General features: G+C 31.8%; 1 protein-coding gene across 4 annotated transcripts in view; it reads right to left on the bottom strand.

Annotated features, from left to right (window-relative positions):
* Positions 1–13575: 13575 nt before the first annotated feature.
* The window catches only part of LOC139491214 (non-POU domain-containing octamer-binding protein-like), a 33713-nt gene continuing 23137 nt past the window's right edge, over positions 13576–24151 (bottom strand). For all 4 annotated transcript variants that reach the window (XR_011656490.1, XR_011656492.1, XR_011656491.1 and 1 more), the window contains 3 exons: positions 15445–15553; positions 14497–14598; positions 13576–13711 (listed from right to left, as the gene is read on the bottom strand). The gene's annotated coding sequence lies outside the window, so the exon portion shown is untranslated. The remainder of the gene's footprint in view (positions 13712–14496; positions 14599–15444; positions 15554–24151) is intronic.

Genomic DNA, 24151 nt, shown 5'->3' with positions numbered 1-24151 from the left:
ATAAATCCATGGACAAAAAACAAAATCGGGTTAACAAACTAAAACTGAGGGAAACGCATTAAATTTAAGAGGAGAACAACGACACAACATTAAAATGTAACATACACAGAAACGGACTAAGCATTAGACAAATTCCTATGATAATAACAAATATAACATCAAAACAAATACATGAATTTGGGATAGATAAGTACCGTGACACGTCTTATAGTAATGTGAATTGATTTCTCACTCAAAAATAAGAGACAACAAACGACACAACGGAAACACAACGTTAAAATGTAACACACAGAGAAACGAACTATAATATAACAATGGCCATATTCCTGACTTGGTACAGGATATTTTAAAGGAAAAACAATGGTGGGTTGAACCTGGTTTTGTGGCATGCCAAACCTCTCTCTTTTATGGCCATGTGAAATATAACATTAAAATGACAACACAACATTACAGGACTACAATATAAATAAATAGGAGAACATAATTGACAAAGAAACACACGAATAATAGCTAACAAAAGGCAACAAATTTAAAATTTTAATACGCCAGAAGTGCATTTTGTCCACACAAGACTTACTAGTGACGCCCAGATACAAAAGTTTGAAAGCCGAAACAAGTTGAACAGCATCGAGGACCAAACGTTCAAAAAAGTTGTGCCAAAAACGGTCAGGGTTTTCTGTTAGGTACCAGAACATCCCTGTTGTTTAGAATAATTTATACTTTTGCAAACAGTAAATTTTATAAAATGACTATACAAAAGATATATGATAAAACTGAAGTATTAACTAATTACAGGAAACAACCGAAATACACTACATAACCCGACGAAATGCAGCACATTCGAATAAGTTTAAACCTCAACGCCAAGTGACGTCATATTTGAAATTGTTAAAAATGACAAAAAAAATTACGTCACATTCGAATTTGTCACATTTGAATGAATAAGATTGAATAAGGATTGATTGAAGGTTATATTTGAACTAAATACTGATATTACATTTAATAACAATGCACATTTTAATACTTATTTAATTTAATAGAAAACTAAGGTAGCAATTAGACTATATTATATGTCCGGTTTGTTTTGAATCTAACTTCAAACGTAAACCATCGTACATATTTCGTTGAAAAACAGTCGCAATCGGTAATAAGTCACGTTTGGTAATTAAAAGATTAGACGACGTAATGACAAACCACAATCTACCATGTGGTAAAAATGTCCTTAGCTAGTTTGGTCATAGACACATCGTATGGATCCACTAATTCGTGATGGTGTCCATAAAATTTACGGAGTTTCAATTTTAATCTGTCCTCCTCATAACTTTGTTGGAGCAGTTTCTGCGTAAAGCGCACACTTCTGTATGTCCTGTATATGAAGTCCGTATAGTGTGAACAAGCACGAGAATAACGTATCAATTGTGATATGTAAACACCATACGAAGGGGCAGAGGGTATGTTACTGCTGAGAAATAGGAAATTGATAATTGGGAAGTTGAAATCGTCCCGTTTATCATAAATTTTCGTGTGAAGTCGTCCATCTGCGTCAATATTGAGGAAAAGATCAAGGTACGAAGCGGTCCTTCTAGTATCAGTAGTATCTTTAACTTCAAGTTCACCGGGATATATGAGATATAAGTATTGGCTGAAATATGGGTTACTAGTATTCAATGATAGAACATCATCAATATATCGGAAAGTAAAATTAAAGAATTTCGCAAGGTGCTTTTTCTTTTTGTCTTTTAAATTTGATAAAATTGAGAATGAAAATGGGGAATGTGTCAAAGAGATAACAACGCGACCAAAGAGCTGAACAGCAGAAAGCCACAAATGGGTCTTCGATACATTGGGAAAATTCCGCACTCAGAGGCGTGCTTCAGCTGGCCCCTAAACAAAAATTTGTTCTATTTTAGTGATAATTGACGTCATACTAAACAACGCAATATATAAATGAAACTAAAATTAATAAAAGTGATTCGCTGAGCGCAGCCTGGTACGACTGCAGATGTCGAACCCTGAACAGTTGGGGCAAATTTGGACAAATATTCAAGCTTGATATTGTCCGAATTTGAATTGTGATCCACACGACATGAAATAGGTTTCTGACACAAAATAAATGTGGTAAAGGATCTTACAAATCTATTGCGCAATACTGTGCTATTAAAGATTTCTTCTTTGAACTTTTAAAAAATTTGAAATTTGGAAAAATTGTGAAAAGAATATGACTTCCTTAAAACAAAATAGAAAAGAAAATCACCCCCTGCCCTTCAACCTTTTGAATCCCCCTTGGTGCAATTACCCCCAAACTCAATCCAAGCCTTTCCTTTGTAGTATGGAACCTTGTAGTACAATTTTAGAGAGATCCATACACTTAAACACAAGTTATTGTCTGGAAACTTGAAAAATGCTTGTTTTTGGCATTTGTTTGCCCCTAACTCTTGCATGATTGGAGCAACCCTCAAACTCAATCTCAGCCTTCTCTTTGGATATATACCATGTCTTTGTACCATATCTTTGTTGTGCTTTTTGAAATGTGTACCATATCGATGTTGTGCCTTTTGTGACATGTACCTCAATATTTATGCAGTGCATTTTGATACATGCACCATATTTTTTCAAGATCTATCTTCAAAGGATATATATATTCAAGTGCATGTGGGTATAATACAGGTATTAATACAATTAATATACCTTTCAGACATGTTTCAAATTATCAAATTAATTAATACTTTTATGTTTGAAGAATTGGAGCTAGTGAGTTTTTAAGGTTGGAATTATTAAGTCACATACTTTTACTGGATAATCTGAAAATATACTTGCTATCGTCTAAATGTCAAAAATGCAAGAAAATGTTCATCTTCAGTTCATCAAATACCTATTATTGACATGGCATTTCATGTATTGTAACAGTTTCTTTTTTTTTTTTTATCAAAAAGGTTTTGTGTAAAATGGAATGAAAGGAATTGCAGAGCTTTTTTGTGTATTGTCAAATCAGGCGAATGAGTATGTACACTAATCATACTTAACATAATGACTAAGTGTATTAAATAAAGGGTGTACAAATCAAGAATTTTTTAATTGAAACTACAAGCCGAAAGAGCATTAGCTAAGGAAAAAATTAGCTTAAAATATTGATAGCTTATGGAGCTCCTTTTCGAGATATTTGACTTCGATTTGTAAGTGACATTTCATAAGCTATTAAAGCCTTACATAAAAAGAAAAATTGGTGTTATGGGGCAAAATGTGTACCCTGTATCGTAGGGGGAAAAACAAGGAGTCTGAACATCTGACACAAATTCAAAAGCCTCACCTAAGTACATCATAAATGAAAGCTTTGAATAATTTGACATAAATGTTTTTATATTGATTTTGTCTTTTAAGATTTTTTTTGTTTTTGTTTGTTTGGTTTTTTTGTTTGGTTTTTTGTTTATTATATTGTCTCATTGGCACATTCCCTTCTGTACATAAAAAGGATCATTTATATATTGCATCATGTCTATATTTATATGCTATGAAAATGTGAAAAAATGTTCTGATCGAATTCACAAAGTAGTAAAAATATACCAAATGGATATTAAATTTCCCTTGAATAGCACACACCATGCATGATCAGTTAAACTAAAGTCTCTAAAAATCCTTTATCTCTCAATTAGGTCTATGTGCATCTCCTTTATTGGACGATCTCCAATATTGAAGGCTAAATAAGAATTCATGACAAATATTTTTCTATCTCTTTTTGCTGACCATTTATTTCTGTATACAGTTTCCCTAAAAACTAATTAAAAAAGGGCAGAATAAATAACTGGGGTTCGTGTTGCTTAGTCTTTAGTTGTCTATGTTGTGTGTTGCGTACTATTATTTGTCTGTTTGCATTTTTATTTTTTAGCCATGGCGTTGTCAGTTTATTTTCAATCTATGAATTTGATTGTCCCTCTGGTATCTTCGCCCCTCTTTTTGGTTAATAAAAAAACATTAAAAACTTTGAAGTACTAAGAATGCAAAACATATATATCTTTTTTATGGAATGATGATGACTGAATGACAACCAGTTACAAATGTTATTACTACCACTGGGTCGATGCCTCTACTGGTGGACTGTTAGTCCCCCGGGGTATCACCAGCCCAGTAGCCAGTACTTCAGTATTGGCATGAAAATACGGATTTTTTGTGTATGAAATTTGTTGTTACAAAATGTTAGAAATTATTATACACTTTTTGGACCTTTTGGATTATATCTCTTCGTCTTTTATATAAGTTTTGGATTTCAAATATTTTGGCCACGAGCATTACTGTAGAGACATTAGTAATTTTGGGGCCCTTTATAGCTTGTTGTTCGGTGTGAGCCAAGGCTCCGTGTTGAAGGCCGTACATTGACCTATAATGGTTTACTTTTTTTTTTAAATTGTTATTTGGATGGAGAGTTGTCTCATTGGCACTCACACCACATCTTCCTATATCTATGTATTGTCGAAATGCGCATCTGGTGCAGAAAAAATGGTACCGTTAATGTTATTACAAAGATTTCACACTGCTGTAATTTAGAAATTATTGCATGCATTTATTATTGTGAATTTTCAAAAATGGACAGAAATGCCAGATTAATTATTGTGATTTCAGGAACATAAGTATCAGATTTAAAGTTCTTATTTTTGCGAACTTCATTCACTCGTATTATTCACATTCATAAAAACCTCGCAATAATTTCTGAGTTAACAGAATAAAAAGACCAAGTAATGGCAGTAAATTCTAAAACCTTTGAGAACCAGAATATGTGACTATAGAACATCATTCTCACACTTTCACACATGAGTGTTCAGTGATCAATGAAATCTGTTACTAAATCCTTATATGGCATATTTTTTAAATGTTCACATCAATAAAGTAGAAGATGATGAGGATAATTTACCAGGAGTTAAACAATCATTGTTTAAATGGGTGCTTAACGGTGTAGGAGCATTGTGTTCTCTTTTTATTCCACTGATGGGTTGGGGTTGCCTCCTTTGTAATCCTTTAATACCCTTCTCTTTTCAAACGAAATGACTATAACAATCAATAGAATGATATGTAAATTTTCAATTTGATATCCTAAGTATTTTATTGTAAGGCGACACCTTTTTTTCATCTTATTCTTTTAAATCTTATACATGAATATACAAATATATATCCTGTTTTTTTTCAATGTACTTAATATAAATATCCTTTAAATCCTACTATTTGTTTCCCATAAAAAAATGTATTTACAAACACCTAACATCTCTAACTAAATTAAAATTGTAACCAATATGTAAATATAAAAAAGAAGATGTGGTATTATTGCCAATGAGACAACTATCCACAAAAGACCAAAATGACACAAATATTAACAACTATAGGTAACCGTACGGCCTTCAACAATGAGAAAAGCCCATACCGCATAGTCAGCTATAAAAGGCCCCGATAAGACAATGTAAAACAATTCAAACGAGAAAACTAACGGCCTTATTTATGTAAAAAAAAATAATGTAAAGCATGTTTATGTAAAGGCAATTACGACAAAGTCTAACACTGTCCTTAATCAGTGAACTAATATCAAGGGATCTGTCTTCCCTCGCATGAACTGAAAGGTTTCTTACTCATAAAGTATTAACTTCATATATTTTGGCAGTATCACTACTGCCTTTAGGTGTTCCACATCCTGTGAAAATACGTCCAGACTCGGAAATACAAAGAGACAAGATTGCAAATATTTCAATTCTGTTCATGTCACTGTTTGTAAAATATAAAATATCATCGTTCAGGTTCGATGCAACAATGTTGTCAGATGGAGTAGTGATTGCACGAATTGGGCTATAAGGAATTTCGTCTGTGTTTACTTCTGGATGGCCTTTACACACCTCCATCTTCACTTAGTATTACCACTCTGCCTCTCCAATCTTCAGATAACTTATCCACTATACAGATATTATCATTTTTTGTTCTGGTTATTTTCTTAACAAACGTAAATATAGGATTGCCTTGTCTGTCATGTTCATAAGTGTTTTCATGTTTCCCATTTCTGTCCATTACATGCACAATCCGTCTTCCCATAGCCGGGTAAACTACTTTCCCACGGTAAGCACCAATAGCGACTTTTCCGTTAGGATTTACATGGACAGCTGTGACCTTTAACCCTTTACTTCATATTTAGATTCGGTGACTTCACCAGTTTGGTCATTAATCTGCTTCAGTCCCCTATAAACCACAGCAAATCTTTGGATGGAGTTATAGCCATACCATAAATTCTAAAGGCTTTTTGTGTAATTATTTTCAAATTCTTCTCATCTAATTTTACCTTTTTTAATACCTGCTGGTCAGTTATCCACAATACATCTTCAGAACCAGCTATCATTTCTATATAAACTACGTTTGAGATTTTAGTATCAAATTGATTAATGATTTCGATTTAATTCCTTGTAGACATTTTTTCGAATGAACCTATATTATATGCAGTTATTTGTCCGGGAAGAAATGTTGGAACAGAATCGAACCTCGTGTAAGGTGATGGGACTGCTTCCTCCATTGATTTGTATAACCCCACACCCTCGACAAAGACTTGTTTGGCATCTTTTTTGTATTATTTAATGTATTCATAAATGGTAATTTATCTTTTTGTCAACTACTGTGATTTATATAACTATGCTGATGATAACACCCTCTCAAAATCAGGTACTACTTTGGAATCAGTAATAAAACCCTTAGAGGAAGACAGTAATTCCCGAATCTCATGGTTCTCTTTCAACAAAATGCAGGCAAATCCAGAAAAATTCCAGGTAATTGCCATATGTAAAAAAACACACACTCAAAATATTGTTCTCAACCTAAATGGATTCAATATAAAATGTGACGACGCAGTGAAACTTCTCGGTGTAACAATAGACTTTAAACTGGATTTTAACACTCACATTTCAAATATTTGCAAAAAAGCTGCACAACAACTAAATGTTCTAAAAAGAATTGGCACTCATCTCACCAGACTTTTTAAACTTACAATATACCACTCATTTATCATGTCAAACCTCAGCTACTGTCCTCTTACATGGCACTGCTGCAGTGAACAAAACACAAAGAAAATAGAAAAAATACAAGAAAGAGCACTCAGATTTATTTATGACGACTACACAAATTCCTACGATACACTTCTTCAACAGTCTAAGCTACCAGCACTAAAAATCAGAAGATTGAGAACCATGGCATTAGAGACATATAAAATAATTAATAAATCAAGTCCTGAATTCCTACATAATTTAGTAAATATTAAAGAAAATTCATATAACTTCAGGTACAAAGGCATATCAGATATACCACGGCCAAAAAACAACAAGGTATGGTAAGAAAAGCTTTAGTTATGAGGCAGCAAAACTCTGGAACTCCTTTACAAATGAGGCAAGGAGCTTATCAACTTTTGGCCAATTCAAAAATTTTATCTCCACCTGGTGTTTTTCAGAAAAATGTACATGCAGTTCTAGTAAATAATGTACTTACTTGCTGCCCCATAACTTGATCTCGAAGCCTGCTGTTTGTTTTTTATGTTTTATCTTTATGCAGTTTTTTTAATTTTTTTATTTAGCTATTTATTTCTTTTGCTTATGCATAATTACCTTTGCTATAGCTGCATGCAGTATTTTGTTTGTGCTTATAATGTTTAATTTTGCATGTGCTACTCCGATATAAATACTATGTGCTGATATTTGACATTTGTTTTAATATATATATATCTTGCTTAGCTTTTATTCTGCATGTGCTATCTATGTATTAATACATATATGTGCTGTCTGTCTGTCTGTCTATATGTTTGTGTTGTATGTGTATCTGATGTTATTACATATATGTTTTGTTTATTACATCAGTCGGTTTAAAGAGCTCTTAAGAGATTGTTATTGTGTATATATGCAACCCGACTTTAAATAAAGATTACTTTACTTTACTTTATCCTTTGATCGCATAATGTCGTCTACTTTTAGGTTTTGGGATTCCAGACTTCCAATCAGCAAGTTCGCTTCTGTTTGTCCATTTGCAGTATACATATGTAAATCTTCCCACTTTTTAGTTAGCTCAGTCTTCATTTTTTTAGTATATTAATCGACTTCCTCCTTAATCAGGACATTCTGAAGTTTTATTCTCTTCATAGTGTTTTAAAACTTGGAAAGTTCATTACTATCAACATCCATCATTTCTGCTTTCCTTTTATTCAGCTCAGTAATATTAACATAGTATCATTCATTTGATCCGTCTTCAATTTATCAATCTTGATTTTATATACCCCTCTCCAATGGCTACCAAACCATGGCCATTATGGGTTTCAGAGATACAAAGTGGACATACTAGGCAGTCACACAATTTGCAAAACATCACACATGATTGCCTTGTGTGGTTTTTGCAACTAAGTTTAGGAAAATCTATTTCTTCTGCATGAAGTCCAACCTCATCAATAGAAACAACTATATGATTCTTGGCAAATTTGAATTTCATATGAATTATTTCTTGACACTTGTCACACATGAGCATGTCACAGTCGAAGCACGTCCATTCTATTCGATATCCTCATCACAAAGGCTGCAGGAAACTGAAACCTGTCCTATAGAGGCCATCACAGATTTAAAAAAAACTTTAATTTGTTTGCAGTATTTTACTTCATTTTGTGTAATCAGTTGATATTACACCTTTTAATAAACTTCTGTATTTCATCTATTAAAGGCTTTTATCTAGTACAATTTATCACCATATATAGATAACATACACCGATTGCAAATGTTGAACTGGCGATAATTGAGAGTACCTTGCCATTTGGTAAGTTACTTTCCAATTTAAATTTTCCTTGAAATTCATTACTTTTTGTTTTCTTTAATCTTGATTTATTCTATTTTCACTTAACCTGTCCGAGTCTTTCGATCCGCTCGATCACAATCATACCATACAGCTGATATATTGCCAAAAATTCTGAGAAACAGTCTGAATAGGCCAATATAATGAAGGTCAAATAAACGATAATTTGTATTAACCAGATGCTCCGCAGGGCGCAGCTTTATACGACCACAAAGGTTGAACCCTGATCGGTTGGGGCAAGTATGGACACAACATTCAAGCTGGATTCAGCTCTAAATTTGAATTGTGATTAAATAGTTGACACAGCATAGGTTTCGGACACAGAATGAATGTGGTCTAATGAACTTAAAATATTTTGTTTGCTTCTGAGCAATTCAATATGCTGTTGAATATTAATCCTCTCAAAAAAATGTTTGAAGAAATTTTCTTTTTATTTATGAAATCTGAAATGAGAAAAATTTAACCCCCCTCCCCCCATTTTTTTTTCACATCCCCCTTTCCCTTTTTCCAAAACTGATCTCAATTCAAATTTCTAAAGGAGTTTGCAACAATAACTACTCATTTAAATACATCATAAAATATTAAAATGTAACAAAAGGTGCTTGAATGATAAAGATTGTTTTAATTTATCAGTTGGTAGTAAAAGTGAATATACATTGTATATTGTATAAAACAATGATTTAAGTTGATTCAACTACTATTCTGGATAAAGAAAGATAACTCCAATCAATTGAAAATTTCTTGCTATTGCACAATATTGTGCAATTGAATATTTCTTGCTATAGCACAATACTGTGCAATTGAAAATTTCTTGCTATTGCACAATACTGTGCAATTGAAAATTTCTTGCTATTGCACAATACTGTGCAATTGAAGATTTCTTGCTATTGCTGAATACTATGCAATTGAAAATTTCTTGCTATTGCACAATACTTAATATAATAATTTTGGATCCTGATTTGAACCAACTTGAAAACTGGGCCCATAATTAAAAATCGAAGTACATGTTTAGATTCAGCATATCAAAAAAGCCCAAGAACTCAATTTTTGTTAAAATCAAACTTAGTTTAATTTTGGACCCTTTGGACCTTAATGTAGACCAATATGAAAACGGGACCAAAAATTAAGAATCTACATACACAGTTAGATTCTCGGCATATCAAAGAACCCCAATTATTCAATTTTTGATGAAATCAAACAAAGTTCAATTTTGGACCCTTTGGGCCCATAATTTCTAAACTGTAGGGACCAAAACTCCCAAAATCAAACCCAACCTTCCCTTATTGGTCATAAACCTTGTGTTTAAATTTCATAGATTTCTATTTACTTATACTAAAGTTATGGTGCGAAAATCAAGAATAATGCTTACCTGGGCCCCTTTTTGGCCCCTAATTCCTAAACTGTTCAGACATTAACTCCCAAAATCAATCCCAACCTTCCTTTTGTGGTCATAAACCTTGTGTTTAAATTTCATTGATTTCTATTTACTCATACTAAAGTTATTGTGCGAAAACCAAGAATAATGCTTATTTGGGCCATTTTTTGGCCCAATTCCTAAACTGTTTGAACTAAAACTCCCAAAATCAATCCCAACCTTCCTTTTGTGGTCATACTTAACCTTGTGTTAAAATTTCATAGATTTCTATTCACTTTTACTAAAGTTAGAGTGCGAAAACTAAAAGTATGCGGCGACGACGCAAACGTGATACCAATATACGACCAAAAAATTTTCAATTTGTGCGGTCGTATAAAAAGGAGGATGTTGTTCTTTTTGAGAAGTCATGTACCATAATATCTATGTTCTTTTTGAGACAGGTTCCATAATATTTATGTTGTGCTTTTTGATACATATACCCTAATATTCATAATATTGTACTTTTTTGATACATGTACACTAATATTATATTGTGATTAATGATACATGTTCCCCAATATTTATATTGTGCTTTTTGATACATGTACCCTTGTATGTTGTGCTATTTGATACATGTACCTTGATATTTATGTTGTGCTTTCAATACTTGTAACCTTATATTGTTGTTTGGTGATACATGTACCCTTTTATGGTGTGCCATTTGATACATGTATCCTTATATTTATGTTGTACTTTCAAAGCATGTATCCTAATATTTATATTCTGCTTTTTGATACATGTACCCTAAAATTATCCTGTGCTCTTTGATACATGAACCCTTGTGTGTAGAGCTATTTGATACGTGTACATGTACCTTAATATTCATCTTGTGTTTTAAGATAAATGAACCCAAATATTTATATTATGCTTTTTTATACATATATTCTAATATTTTATTGTTTCATGATGTATGTACCCTAATTTTATGTTGTGCTTTTGAGACATGTGCCATAATTTTTACAGAACTATCTTCAAGGACTATTAAAATATTCTGAAATTATATAAATTATTATGTAGCCTTCTCAGGCATAATACATGTAACAATATAGGTTTTGAAACTTAGACATGTTTCGAATGATTGAATCAATCAATCCAATCTTTAATGTTAAAAATGTGAATCTAGTGGTTTTTTTTTCCAAGGTTGAAACTATCAAGCAAGTGTTATACTTTTACTGGATAATCTGAAAATATACTTTTATTTCTTTTCATTTAGAAAATACAAGAAAATATTTTTCTTGATTAAATACCTACACCAAATATTGTATTTCATAATGTGAGACAGTATTTTTTATACAATACGGTTTTGTGTAAAATGGTGTGAATAAGAGGTGATTATTGCAGAGATTTTTGTGTATTGTCAGTACAGTTGAATGATTATGTACACTTATTATACAAGAATGTGTCCCCAGTACACAGATGCCCCATCCACACTATTATTTTCTATATTCAGTGCATGGGGTAAAGCCTCTAATTTGGCATTAAAATTAGAAAGATCATGTCATAGGGAACATGTATACTAAGTTTCAAGTTGATTGGACTTCAACTTCATCAAAAACTACCTCGACCAAAAAACTTAAACCTTAACTTGACTAAAAAACTTTAACCTCAACTCGCCCAAAAACTTAAACCTGAAGCGGGACAGACGGACAAACAGACTGACTGACCCACAGACCAGAAAACATAATGCCCTTAAATTGGACATAAAAACTGGACTATAACCAACATGTACCATTAAAAGAAACAAACATCAATTGCTATTCAAAGAATCTATCTATATTTATTGTATAATTTTTCAAATTGAGAGGCATAAAAAGCGAAACTGAAAAATAATTGGTAGAAATCTTCATTTAAGTGCAATGACACATACGAGAATTATCTTTGCCTTAAAAAGATCTCAACATTGCGAAACATGTCAAATGTTCTCTTTATAGCAGTTTTCAATGCACTAAAGCTGAATACCCAGTAACGAGAAGAGCTCACTTTGGTCAGGTGTGATAAGTTAAGTGTCTAAATACTTTTGTAGAACTTTGACCTTAAGCTCCATCATAGTAATTACATCATCCAAAATCGAAATCAAAGGTTGCCTGGTCTTTAAGGTCACTACATGGTGAAAAGAACAAATGCTCATCTACAGTTCACTATATCAAAGGATTTATGCTCATTACTAAGTTATACCATTTTGGAGAACATTTTTATACTCTCTTAGCAGTGTCCATGATCAGTCTAAGAATTTTGAAAATTTTAATTGCATAATGCAAGTATTATCTTTGAAAACTGTGCAAGTGGCAATTTGTGTTTTTTCGGAAAGTCTATATTTAATAGAAGTTAACCAAATGAAGATATAGGACCCTTCATCACTGGCCTGTTGTATAATAAACATAATGAACCAGTTCTGTCAACAAAGATCCCAAGGATAACTAGAGGCTCTAAAGAGAATGTGTGGCTCACCTCGGTCTATGTGTATATTCAACAAAGGACTCTCTACAACATAGAAGACAGAACAGAACTCATGAAAAAAATATCTTTTGTTGATATGGTATTGCCTATAATTAAGTCTATTAAGTGTTCCTTTTCTTCTTTGGTTTTTGCTCAAAAAACAAGAGGGCAAAAAAATCCTAATTTATGTGAAATCACTCCTACAAAGAGTGACAGTCTACAAACTTGTCTTGTTGATAATGTTTGTGATTTAAGTTTCTATTTATCATAATTTTTATGATGCAAGGCAAAAACGCAAAAAAAATGGTAAAATTGTCATCAAAGGGCAATAACTCTAATTTGAAATGAACTGACGATTTAGAAAAATAGGACTTATTTGTAAAACTTGTCATGCTAATCATTATTTCAATTTAAAGTTTCTCTATATCAATTATAAGAATATTATCTATAACAGTTTTCAAGATAATAATCAAAACTTAACAGAAATGGTAAATTTGTCATTTAAGGGAAATAACTCAAATAAGAAGTTGTCTGATAGTTATGACTAATATAGACAATTATTCTGAACATTTTTGCCTCATTTTTGATTTTCTCTTAGACAGTTTTGAAAATAATAAACTAAACTTTTATTTTATCCCTGTGTTCTATTTTTAGCAATGTCGACCATCTTTGTTTGCAGCTGGAGTCATCAAAATCTTTTAAACTAGATGCCCAATGATGATTGTGGGCAAGTTTGGTTAAATTATACAAGTAGTTTCAGAGCAGAAGATTTTTTATAAAAGTTAACGACGACGAGGGAAGATGACGGATGCCAAGTGATGAGAAAGCTCGCCAGGTGAGCCAAAATTGATGTTCTCTGTTCTGATTGCTTGTAAAAACTTCTAGAATTCTAGTTTATAATTTATTTTCTGATCATTTAATTTGTTTCTTTCTCAAAATAGTCACAACTGTCATTATAACATGCCAAGCATCTTCCATTCTCCATGATTTATAAAACACCCATCGCCATCCAGTGTATGTTTTCTGCAAGAAAAAAGGATGATGCGATGAATGTTATTTAAAAAAAGTGTAAAATATTAGTATGTTTTTCATATAAAAAACTATATAAAGCCCTATGTTTTGGTTACTTTATTCTGGTAGGACTAAAATCCAGAATTTTTGTTATCTAAATAGTGTAGTGACATAAATAATTACATGATCTTTTTCCTCTGGAAACTTAAGTTTTCAGTGGTAGTTGTTATTAATCAGGCTGTTGATTTATTAGTTTGCATTGGTTTTTTTATTTTATCATGCAGGGGCCTTTTAAAGCTTACTATTCAGTACGTTTTTTTCTGAGGATCTCATTGTAGAAGACCGTATAATGACCTAGAGTTGCTTACATCCATGTCATTTGGTTACAAGTGGACACTTATTTAATTCGCAATTCTCCTCATTTCATAGGCAATTTTAGATCCACTGCTCTTTCTTACAAAATATGTACTAAACCAAACCATTCTCAGAAATCTATATGCAAATGTTTTCTTGGTCAAGTTAGATATGTTCTGGCACAGCCTTGCATAATTTTGCTTAAACACCACAAAATTTGAATTTCTTCTTGATACGTTTACAATATTTATAACTTAACAACCTACTACAAAACTGGTTAAATAGTAAATGCTTTCCAACACAGTGAAATTGATCTAATAAAATGACATAAAGTCTTCTTTGTAGATTATTTTTTAATTTAAATGGAACATTGAATGAATCTTAGAAAATTGAGAATGAAAATGTGTCAAAGAGACAACCTTACAACAGAGCAGATAACTTACCTCTTCAAATAATGGTTTACTTTTCTTGAACAATGCCGTTAAAAAGCATCTTTTATCTTTTTTTTATCCACCCGCTTATTAAGCTGAACACAAATTCAGAACCTGAAATAAGTACATAATGATAATTATCAAATAAATTCTTTTAAAAACTTTGCTGTACAAAAAGTTGATCAGTAATATTCTTTTGGTAAAAAACATAGTAAAATTGAGAAAGAAAATGGGGAATGTGTCAAAGCAACAACAACTTGACCATAGAGCAGACAACATATGAGTACATATGCCAATACACAAAATAAACAGTGCCTGGTGATGTTTCCTAGCCTGACCGATTTCGGTCCAAAAGGGACCTTCATCATAGGGAGAATGGTGGATTAATGTTTGCACCCTATTTATATAGATACAGTAACCATGGTAACTGGTGGTTATGTTATTGGGGAGACTGTTTGGCAGCTGACTGCCCACCCACCAGTCTGCCATACATCCCTAAATCCTTAATGAATTTCAACTACAAAACTCTGATTAATAAAATTATCAAAAAGACACCCGGTATCAACAATCTTGACCTTGATTTCCATTTTAGAAAAATGTCCTAGTGATTGGAAAAAATATAACTCTACCCCAGAACTTACATTTTCAGTTGTTGTAACTGTTTAGGGTGCATCATATTTGTTTTTAGTTTTTAGGTTTTTATCATATACCATGCTGCTGGTTTTCTTTATACATTAACATATATCTGGTCATGTCATGTCTTTTTATAGCTTACTATCAGGTATGGGTTTTGCTCTTTGTTCAATGCCATACTGTGATCTATAGTTGTTTTAATACATGCAAGTCATTTGGTCTCTGATCAATAACTTTCTCATTTGCAATCATACCACATCTTCTTATTTCAAATAATATTATTTCCAAATTAAACAAACCATTTTTTTATTATCAATATGAAATTACCTTCAATCTGTCCAGATTAACTTCAGGGTCAGATACTTAAACAAATTCCATCAATTGGAGCATAATCTAGTCAAGGTGACATCAACTTATATCATCCAGTGCTTCTGACCTATAAAATAAATGTCTAAAATATCAATAAATGCCCAAAATATAACAGTGGCAAATGCTTTAAACAAAATCATCAAAAAAGTCATGTTTTGTCTTTACTAATCAACCTCATTTCATAACTTCTAGAATCTATTTGCAAGACTGTGAATTTGTGTCTATGTATTCATGTTTAAAATTTAAGACTAGCTGATCCAAATCGATAGATCTACAAAAGAGAAATTTCCTTCTTAAAATGGAAAATATATGACTCCTCATTATCTCAGGTTTAATTTATTTTTTCACTATAAAGTCAACAACAATCCAGCAAGCATGAACCCTGCTAAGGTGTTATTTAAATGAAACCTTGATTCACTCATATTGGACCTCTTTGTAAATAAATATTTTAATAAAACTGTTAATAAAGAGATAATATGTCAAAGTGTATATGTTGGAGTATAAATTCCAAAGTCTTATTAAAGATGTTGACCTAGAGAGGGTTGTCATATATTCATAGAAACTAAGGTACATACAGTGTACCAAATACTAGAGGTTCTATGGAATCTGAATCACTTTTATAGCTATTGACCATGGAATCTGAATCACTTTTATAGCTATTGACCATGGAATCTGAATCACTTTTATAGCTATTGACTCCATAAGGAAACATCATCTTCACAAGTCAAGAAAAATATTAAAGTCCCAAAGCTTTCTAATAAAAAAAAAGGCTGATCCAAAAAAAAATATACATTTATCAGTAATATATGGAAAAAATGGCCGTGGATAGTCATACAGTGCTCATGATAAAAAAAAAAAGGTTAAAATTCCATGATTGCTTGGTAAAAAATCTAAGGCACACACTGAACTTTATAATTGAAAAATAAACAACTTATAAATGTGTTGCCGTCAGCAGGCTTGATAAGAATTATTCTGTTTTTATTTCTCTCTTCCAGATTTTATTTCATCTTCCATTGAAAATTAATTTTTATCTATGAATTTTAAATTACTGTCACTTTTGGTTATACAAATTTGTCACTTAATTTGACATGTACATCGCTTTCATGTGTAGTGAATACTTTTCTTGCTACACCCTCTCATCTGTTCAATGTAGTTTTATGGTGTCATTTTAAAAACATTGCAGATTTTTCTATAAACAAGTTTGCTTATATCAATCTATGTATAATTCCTTTTCTTCATAAAAAGTATCTCATCAAAGAGGCATTAGAGTTGACTTAGATTCAGTTTTGTCCAATAAGCCCAATATTTCAACGTCATTTGAGTCAACATTCATGTACATTTAAGTGACCTTCAATTTAACCCTAAGATTGAAATGGGTTACCCATGTGCTAAGTATGTTTAAAGTTAAAAATAAAGGACACTATTGAAAGTGAAACAAAGGAGACAATAAGGAGAAAAATTTGTATGACCAATTCTACCCCAAAAAAATCATTCTTGTACAGGCAAAAAGGTAGTTTATGAATCTTTTTTTAATCCATGACAGTCAAACAGACCAAGAAAAATCTATCAGCATTCTTCATATACCATCTTTGTGGTTAATCGGATGGTGTCTAGTTTAAAATATACACAAAATGCTGATACATTATCATATTAAGTACATGCATTGTTTATAGACCACTTTCGAGTTCATCCGTCACGGGACAAAACTCGTCAATTATGCGTGCCTATATGATGTCATTTACCAGAAAGGGGGGATTGCATGTATCCCTGCACTATTCACGTTCATCATGCGTCTTAGTGATTGTCGTTCGTGTAGGATAAACTAGAGATAATGTTTGTTCTGTAGGTACTTAATCAAAATTCCTCAAATACAGCAGTACTGATTGTCAATTAAGAGAATTCAATTTGCCAAATCATTTGTGCAATATATCATCATAGTTTTCCAACCGATTGCTCAACATTGGAACGGAAATGATGATACCCCTAAACTCAGGAATGACGTTCACTAAAACCAGAGTTTTTAACGGAAATGCATCGAACTTGAAAGTTAGCTATTGTTTCATTTGGATTATTTGTAATTTGCATATGTTTATGGTATGTAATAAATCAAATTGGAGAGTTAAATGAGAGATGAATATAAAAAGGACAGCTAATGGCCCTTGAACTGGATATATACCGTATTAACCATTTCAATGGATTTGGGTATATGCTCTTTCTAATTCCTATTAAAAAAATATATATGCTTTTATAACAAATAGGCAATACTTTGCAAATAACAAAATTTGTTTAGATTGTTGCAATGGAAAATGTATTTCCTTTTCTTTGTTAAGTAGCTAGCTTTTTCTTACCCATACACAATACATCATAATATTTTCTTCATATTATGTAAAAGTTGATGTTTTTTATGGTATGTTAATTTTAAATCCAATGTCATGCAAGTAGTAACTCTTATAATTATAACTAAAGTCAGCAATTGACATTTGTGGTATGTTAAAAATATCTGTGAATATGACCCAAAGAACTTGTTTCTAATTCAGTCAATTTCTTTGGAATAGATGCAGAAAAGGTGGACACCTCAATATCAGTTTCAATATGCCATCCTCCTACGAGCGTCAAACGAAATCCAACCTTCAGTAATGGATCTTAATCTTAAGGCACAGCCTTGATGCAATCCCGTTTGTGATTAATTCACATGGCAATTTTTTTAATGATATCATTTAATAAGCAAATAAGGACTACCATCACCAAACCAAAGAAAACCCTTCATGTACGGTCGATATTTGTTTTATGTGAATAGCATATCTACAATCCATATTTTATCAGAGCTTCCATCAGTTTTACAAATTTTCCGAATTATGTTCACGATATTTGCTAAAAGTCAAAAGAGAAAGCAATAGATACAAAGCAAGGACGCAATTCCCTGCCACCCTTTCAACATCAGAAATATGATAAGTTTTTAAAAATAGTATATACCAACATCACATATCATTATATCATGCAATTTTTATTTACAACAGATATAAACTTACCTAAAAGTATTGAGTAAGAACAGACAGCAGCCTTTCTTCAACATTTACTAAAATTGAACTTTTAAAGTCAAAAGCTCTATATTCAAAAAAATTCATTAATGAGTACCTGTTCTAAAAGAAAATTTTAAGTAATTATCATGAATACAGACTGTATTAATCCCAACTGCAGTAAGAATATATCTCCAAACAGTAAGCAATCTCTCACGCAAATTCCCTTGAACAAAATTACAACCATCAAGTCTTCCATTATGATATGAGCTATATTTTTGATGAATGCCCCATTTCCAAGTTTATGTTACTGTTAACCCTAAGAGTGTAACTGATTCAGTTTATTGATGACTTGTGGACAATGAGATGCCATCTGAGTCTCTGACATGTAGTGCATCCAATATTTTTTTAACATTTATTTGTGTCCTGGCATTTTTCAATATCAAAAGGTCCATGGTAAAAGTGAAAATATTCAATTTTGAGCTTGACCTAATTTGTCATCAGTGACAAGATATCAACATTTGAAAAGCTTTGGTGGAACAGTTGCGAGTTAAAGCCCAGACACAATTGTATAGACAATTTTTCAATCTTCGAAGAACAACATCCCGGGAACTGTGACAGCATATCGGTGACCGTGAAAATCGTATATATTGAACTTGACCTCCATTTTGTCATCAATAACACCCGCCCATCATACATCCCTAAATCAATAACTGCTTTTTCCTCTGGAAACTGGTTAAAAATCTTATTTGAAAACCTTTATTGAGGATAACATATCTTCTAGCATAGGGAAATATATTGGAGACCATGAGATTGCATCACTTTTCGGTCAATTAACTCAAAAAACTTCTAATCATGACATCCCCACGACTACCTCTTTCCAAAACTATAAATAAATGTTGAAGTGTTCCCCTGTACAGGATGTATATGTTAATCATGGAACATTGTATTTCAATTCATATAACAATAAATAAATGTATTGTAACAATAAACCAATTTTTGAGATGTTTCGATGATAATAATATAAAGTATGTTCCCTATTGGAATTTTGAAAACAAGGAATTAAGAAATGATTTCCATTTTAAATTTCAGTGCTTTATAATTATGACCAAATTACATTCAATAAGGATTTAAAGTTACTATCATACTCCTTACCTCAGGAGGAAGATACAGAAAGGAGAACACTTGTTTTCTGCAGATTTCTACACTACACATCAATGTTTGTTAGTAGTCATTTTGTATGTAGTCAATACGAAAAATGTATGATCAGTAAGTTGAATGGTAATTTGTCTCCTTAATTATGCAAACAGCGACACTATGGAAGCTTTTTAATATATTGAACAGACCTTTTTCCGAAAGGTTGAATATTACAATATATATTTGTAACTGTAAACTGCCGGTAATAATTTAATTAACATGATCAAATCAGTAAAATTTCTGTATATTGGGAGAAAAATGGTTAATGCAATAATTATCAAACAAGTTTGCTTAAAGAGTAGCCAGAGTCAACTGTCATTTGAGTGTTAAGATATTTCGCTCTAACACTACCTAATGAATAATACATTCTAACTCATATGAAGTATTTTCAACAACAAATGGAAGTTTTTAACGACCTTGACTGGCTATAAAGCCCTTGCACAGTCTGATCGGAAAAATTTTCAACTGTTGGCCATTAATGTATATCTAAGAGCTCCAAAAATGTCGGTCTTTACAATGTTGCTTTTGCAAGCAGCATGCAAATTATTCAATCAGCAGTTATTTTGTCTATTATATGAACCTCATAATAAGAATGCCACAATAAATGAAGACAAATCTTCTATCCTATAAAAATTCCACTACTTTTAAACAATGTGCAAGATTCATTATCAAACGATTTAAACTTCAAATTTCTCAATTGGATTTTTTTTTAAATTCATCTTTTAAATAATCTGAATTATGAATGACAAGTCAACTTGCAGACTCTTCATAAAACAGGCATTAAAATTTGTCTTTAATCATCTCTGAATAGTATGATAAACAACAGTAGAATATATTTCAAGTTCATCCCAAAATTATTTCATCAATATCAAGTATTACAAATTACATGTATACAGAAGAAAAAGGTGTGCAAACTGCTGCACATATATATAGTTATTGCTGTCGCTCTTACTTATTCTGCTAAGCTGTTACAAAGGGGTCACTGTTCTCTGCAATAAAAAAGTCTCAAAAGAAATTATTAATTGTACATATGCATTTAGAAGTAAAATTTTGCAAGCAGGTGATTGCACACACACATACTTATATATATTTTCTTCAGTATTTTTGTTAGGTTACTACCACAGTCAACAGCATGGGGAATCAAAGGCAATTCCAGGATACGTTTAGATGCGTGTTTCATTAATTAACAATATTTTTATATACGCATTGCAGATCTTTACTTCTCATTTAAAATGTTTTCTAATTTCAGATAATTTTCAATTGGTAATTATTAGTTATTCTGATTTTAATACCACACATCGATGTCATATCATATCAATAATAAAATTACTTTTTCTTTCCCTCTTTAGATCTGTAAACCCCCCCCCCCCCCCCCCACTTTCCCTTTTTGCCACAACTAAACATACAGATATAAGTCCCTGTACAAAAGAGAAGTTTTACATTTTTCATTTAACCTAAATCATTAATAGGTACTAAATCCAAATTCTAAAATTAAAAATCGGACATTTAATAACAGGATCTCAGATTAAGTTAGTCGACTTAACATTGATTAGGATGTCTACTTCCATAAGCCTGGAAAAGTGTCATGACGGTCACATATATATTTAGCCTATCAACCTCATTATTTTCAAATCAAAGTCTCTCTTTATTGCCTATTCATTATCTTATATTTAGGACACAAAACCATTATACCATCCACCTTTTATATTATGCTTATGGTGTAACACCACTAATTCAGGCCTGGCCAGAAAGCACATACCAGAAAGTAGTACATATTTAACACAAAATAGTTCCTATGCATGAGTGTAACTTTCAAAATATGTAGAATATTTATGTATTTTTGGTATCAAATGAAAGCTGAAGGACTGGTGATCATTGTAGAACACTTTTTGGCTTTTAATTTTGAATATTAAAATAACTGCATCAAATTTTAAAAAGAGGGTACATTTTGTGTGTTTGTCTGATCTGAAGTACCTGTTTTGGTACATCCAAAGTTCTGGGGACCAGTTCTTTCTTATACTGTGGATTCATTATTATTCGTTGGATAGCAACTTTTGTGGGTTTCGTGGGTACAGGTGAACCACGAAATCAAATGTTCAACGAACAACATATTTTCAATAGGCATTGTATACAAATATTGGCAAAACCATGAAATCAAGTATCCACGAATATGCAAGTGTTCAGCAATCCATGAAAATAAATGAATCCACAGTATGCCATTGAAGGTATGCTGATTCTGTCAGTAGAAGACACCATAAAGTGTTGCTTTGACATGTAATGATTGTCACTTTATTTGAACTTAAAACAAAGCGGTGTGCCTGCTTGAAATGGAGGAATTTAACATAGCAATGGGGCCTTGAATTAGTGGTGTACTTCCTTATGACTTAAGACTGATATAAATTCTCCGATTCTTTATCCAACATCAATGGTAAATACAGCTTGCTAATATGATCCTATACTAAATAGAAGCTTTTACATTAGAACTCGTTTTTTCTACAAAATTTTGGTAGTCAAAGGATGAACAAGATTCACATTATTACACTAAATAAATGTCACTACATAAATACTTACGACATATGTCCTTTCTCAAAATTAACGGTTGTTCAACGTTAATCCAAAGAATCATTTTTACTTCAGTCCAACTACTTAGAGGCCTGGAAAACTCCTGTTTGTTTTTATACTGAAGCAATTCTCTTAAAGTCTTTTAGATAAACCTCCCTTTTGCAAAAATATTACTAGGTATTGCAATAAAGAGAGTTAAATTAACTCCCCTTTTAAATTTAGGACAGATTATTTTACTCCTTTTAGCTTCATGCTCTACATAAATATAAGGTATCTCCATGATAATTTCAAATGAGCAAATTTGATTCAACAAGAATTCAGTGATCAGTATTTTTTCAATGTATGAAATATGAAATAAAGGGCTGCGCTTTAGCACATGATACGCCCGTTGTTCTTTTAACTTGTCTTTTATGCTTTAAATGAATTTATATGATCAACTAGAAATATATATACAAATCAAAAGGGATGTTACATTAATATATTCACCAAAGTTTCATAAAATCCCCCTTTTTTAAGTATAAAAATTCATTACTTAAAAAACGTAAAATCTAAAATTTATAAAAATGGAAAGGGAGCTTATGTCAATAGATATAAACAATTTATCAAAGTTGCATAAAATTTTGTGAAAGTGTTAGTTATTGTCCCAAAATTGGAAAATCCCCCCTTTTTTAAGCATAAAAATTCATAACACGGAAATGTAAAATCTGAAATTTATAAAAATTGAAAGGGAGCTTACATCAATAGATATAAACAATTCACCAAAGTTCCATGGACATTGGTGAAAGCCTTTTTGAGTTATTGTCCGAAGTGTTGAAAATCCCCCTTTTTTTTATGAATAAAGCCCCATAAATCCAAAACTTAAAATCTGAAATTTATAAAAATTGAAAGGGAGCTTACATCAATAGATATAAACAAGTCACCAAAGTTTCATGGACATTGGTGAAAGCCTTTTTGAGTTATTGTCCGAAGTGTTGAAAATCCCCCTTTTTATATGAATAAAGCCCCATAAATCCAAAACTTAAAATCTGAAATTTATAAAAATTGAAAGGGAGCTTACATCAATAGATATAAACAATTCACCAAAGTTTCATGGACATTGGTGAAAGCCTTTTTGAGTTATTGTCCGAAGTGTTGAAAATCCCCCTTTTTATATGAATAAAGCCCCATAAATCCAAAACTTAAAATCTGAAATTTATAAAAATTGAAAGGGAGCTTTCATCAATAGATATAAACAATTCACCAAAGTTTCATGGACATTGGTGAAAGCCTTTTTGAGTTATTGTCCGAAGTGATGAAAATCCCCCCTTTTTTATGAATAAAGCCCCATAAATCCAAAACTTAAAATCATAATTTTTTTTCCTTTATAGCTTGCTGAAATAAAAAGCAGCCAGGATGGCTTAATATCAGGCTGGGACAAAAATCACACCCCCAGCTGGAAAGTTCTGGTGAAATTGGTGAATTTCGGTGACAACATAAGATCTAGCAGCACAACCCTTCTACTCAATATATATAGTAAATCCCCTACCCAAAAAAAACCTAGGGCATAAGAATGACGGACTTCAGTAATATATAGATGTAGTGAATTTAACAATGCCTAATCTCCAATAAAACATCAAAAAATGGCTTAATACAAAACTTTCTTCTATATACACTTCCATTTCTCAATGAAATGTTCAAATAAAATGGCTTTTACCAGCACCTGGGTCTTTTACCACTGAAATCTATAAAATATGATGTGGGCTATCCACAAAATTAAAAGCATAAATATCATCTAGAAGGTTATACTAATGCATGCCTTTATTTTCAAATAATTATCTGTAAGATTATCTGATCATTATGAAGAAAACACTAAATACCTTCTCGTTGGTGCAAACACTTTTTTTTATGTT

Source organism: Mytilus edulis, chromosome 10 (assembly GCF_963676685.1).
Source record: "Mytilus edulis chromosome 10, xbMytEdul2.2, whole genome shotgun sequence".
Classification (NCBI taxonomy): domain Eukaryota; kingdom Metazoa; phylum Mollusca; class Bivalvia; order Mytilida; family Mytilidae; genus Mytilus; species Mytilus edulis.
The sequence above is the reverse complement of the archived record's forward strand: the minus strand, read 5'-3'. Positions and strand labels throughout refer to the sequence as shown.